The sequence below is a fragment of the Rhinopithecus roxellana genome, chromosome 11 (assembly GCF_007565055.1).
Source record: "Rhinopithecus roxellana isolate Shanxi Qingling chromosome 11, ASM756505v1, whole genome shotgun sequence".
Classification (NCBI taxonomy): domain Eukaryota; kingdom Metazoa; phylum Chordata; class Mammalia; order Primates; family Cercopithecidae; genus Rhinopithecus; species Rhinopithecus roxellana.
The window spans coordinates 1,100,917-1,103,954 of NC_044559.1; the positions used below are offsets into that span (position 1 = coordinate 1,100,917).

The 3,038-nt window shown below is 39.8% G+C and overlaps 1 pseudogene; it reads left to right on the top strand.

Annotated features, from left to right (window-relative positions):
• The first annotated feature begins 300 nt into the window (after positions 1 to 300).
• LOC115900546 lies at positions 301 to 397 on the top strand (annotated as a pseudogene).
• Positions 398 to 3,038: the final 2,641 nt, after the last annotated feature.

A 3,038-nucleotide genomic window follows, 5' to 3' on the forward strand; every position in this document is an offset into this window, starting at 1 on the left:
CTCCCAAAATGCTGGTATTGCAGGCATGAGCCACTGCGCCTGGCCTAGAATTCTACATAGCAATAAAAAACATACAACTGGTACATGCAACAATGTGGATGAATCTCAGAACTGGTTAGACGCCTGACACAAAAAGCTCCTGCGGGATTTCATTTAGGTAAAGTTTAAAAAAAGGCAAAACAAATCTATAATGGCAGAAGTAAGAATAATTTTGGGGAGAGATATAAACTGAGAAAAAAAAACAAGAGAATTCTGGGTGGTGAGTACGCTCAGATGCATACATTTAAAAATAAAATCATGGTGCTCGCTTCAGCAGCATATGTACTAAAATTGGTACAATACAGATTAGCATGACCCCTGCACAAGAATTCCAGTGTGTGAAACATTCCATATTTTTAGAGGCGTGTGTGTGTGTGTGTGTGTGTTAGAGAGAGACAGGGTCTCACTCTCTGTCACATAGGCTGGAGTGCAATGACACAATCTTGGCTCACTGTAATGTCAGCATCCCAGGATCAAATGATCCTCTGGCCTCAGCCTACGAAGTAGCTGAGACTACATGCATGCGCCACCATGCCTGGCTAATTTTTGTATTTCTGTAAGAGATGGGGTTTTGCCATGTTGCCCAGGCTGGTCTCAAACTCCTGGACTCAAGCAATCTGCCCACCTCAGCCTCCCAAAGTGCTGGAATTATAAGCAGGAGGCACTGTGTCTGGCTTTTAGGTGTATTTTAACAAAGAAGAACATTCAGATAACAGGAAAGAATTCTTGGAAATTAAGAATAAGATAGCAGAAATACAAAATCCACAGAAGAGCGAAAAGATATGGTTAAGGAATTCTCTCAACTAAAGTAGAAGAAGAAGAAAGAAATAATGAAATCAGAGGATTGATCAATCAATCTAAGTCAAACATCCTAAAAACGAAAAGTCCAGAAAGAAAAATAGAAAACAAACAAACAAACAAACCTGAGTGTTCAGCAAAAAGGACAGTAAAAGAAAGCCATACCAAGTCACATATATCTTGAAATTTCATAATGCTGGGGATAAAGGAAAGATTCTACAAGTGTCCATGGAGAAAATGGGTCTCATAAAAAAATTTGAAGCATAGTAACAATATTAGACTTCTCAATAGCAACTCTCAGGGAAAAAACAAATAATGGCTTGAAAATTCTGGCTCAAAATTATCTCTAACCTGGAGTCTTTTTAGCCAGTCAAGTTAACAATGAAATGTGGGTCTAGAACAGAGATATTTTATGTGTGTGTATCTTTAAAAATCATGGAGTGAATGACTCCCTACTTTTGCCAAGCTTCACACTGTGGAAAGAGCACTGACGGTCGGCAGGTGGTGGGGACGAGCATGGAGAGAAACCTCTTGTTCGGGCCTGCTGAGACTGAGTAGAGCGGCAACAAGGAGAAAACCCTCCAGCATCCCAGGCCTGACACTAAGCACAAGATCGTAATAGCTCATAGCTGAAGGAATTTGAAGTTTTGGGTATGTTAATGTCAACTATAGTAACACCAAAACCCAAACCAGGCTAGATTGTTCAAACCCCAACACTCACAGTCTGATAGAAGCACAGGTATCCATTTCTGAGGCTAAATACTACTTACCTAGTCTCTACTATTCTTCTACACATCATGTACAGAATTCAATTTTAAAGAGACAGAGAAATATCAACAAGTTATCAAGAAATGAGGCAATACACAGAAAAAACCCCGGAGAACACTCAGATATATACTATATACCTACTAATAGTGTAACTAAACACTCCCACTGCTTCACTTGACAAGCCTTAAAAGCAAACAAAAAAACTGAAATATTAGTGAATTGGTTATTTTTAAGCACCCCCCAAAAGAGAAAACAACAAGTATTGGCAAGAATGTAAAGAAACTATAGTACAGCCAAAATGGAAAAGAGTATGAAGGTTCCTAAAACAATTAAAAATAGGCTGGGCACCGTGGCTCACGGCTGTAATTCCCAGCACTCTGGGAGGCCAAGGCAGGAGGATCACCTGAGGTCAGGAGTTTGAGATCAGCCTGGCCAACATGGTGAAACCCTATCTCTAGCAAAAATACAAAAATTAGTTGGGCATGGTAGCATGTGCCTGTAATCCAAGCTACCCAGGAGGCTGAGGCAGGAGAATCACTTGAATCTGGGAGGTGGAGGTTGCAGTGAGCCAAGATTGTGCCATTGCAATCCAGGCTGGCTGACAGAGTGAGACTCCATCTCAAAAAAAAAAAAAAAAGAAAAGAAATGAAATCAGTATGTCAAAGAGATATCTGTACTCCCAGGTTCACTGCAGCATTTTTTCGCAACAGCCAAGATATAGAATCAACCTAAGTGTTCTTCAGTTGATGAATGGATACAGAAGATGTGGTATAAAAATACAAAAATTAGCCGAGCATGGTGATGTGCACCTGTCTCCCCAGCTACTCAGGTATACATTTGTGTATATACGCAATGGAATACCATTCAGCCTTAAAAAAGAATAAAATCCTGTCATTTGTGAAACAGATAAATCTGCAGGACATTATATTATAAACTAAAGTAAACCAGATATAGAAAGCTAAATATCACATGATCTCATCTAGATGTGTGCATGTATACAAACATACATATCTATATGTGAAATCTAAAACAGTCAAACTCATGGAAGCAGAGAGTAGAAAGATGGTTAACCAGGGCTGGGAAGGAGGGAGAATTGGGGAGATGTAGATCAAAGGGTATAAAATTTCACTTGGAAAGAGGAGTAAGTTCAAGAGCTCTAATGTACAATATGGTGACTACAGTTAGTAACAACGTACTGTACACTTGAAAATTACTAAGAGGGGGCAGGTACGGTGGCTCACGCCTGTAATCTCAGCACTTTAGGAGGCCAAGGCAGGTGGACTGCTTGAAGTCAGGAGTTTGAGACCAATCTTGCCAATATGGTAAAACCCTGTCTCTACTAAAAATACAAAAAAAAAAAAAAAAAAAAAAAATCAACTGGGCATGGTAACAAGTGCCTGTAGTCTCAGCTACTCAGGAGGCTAAGGCACGAA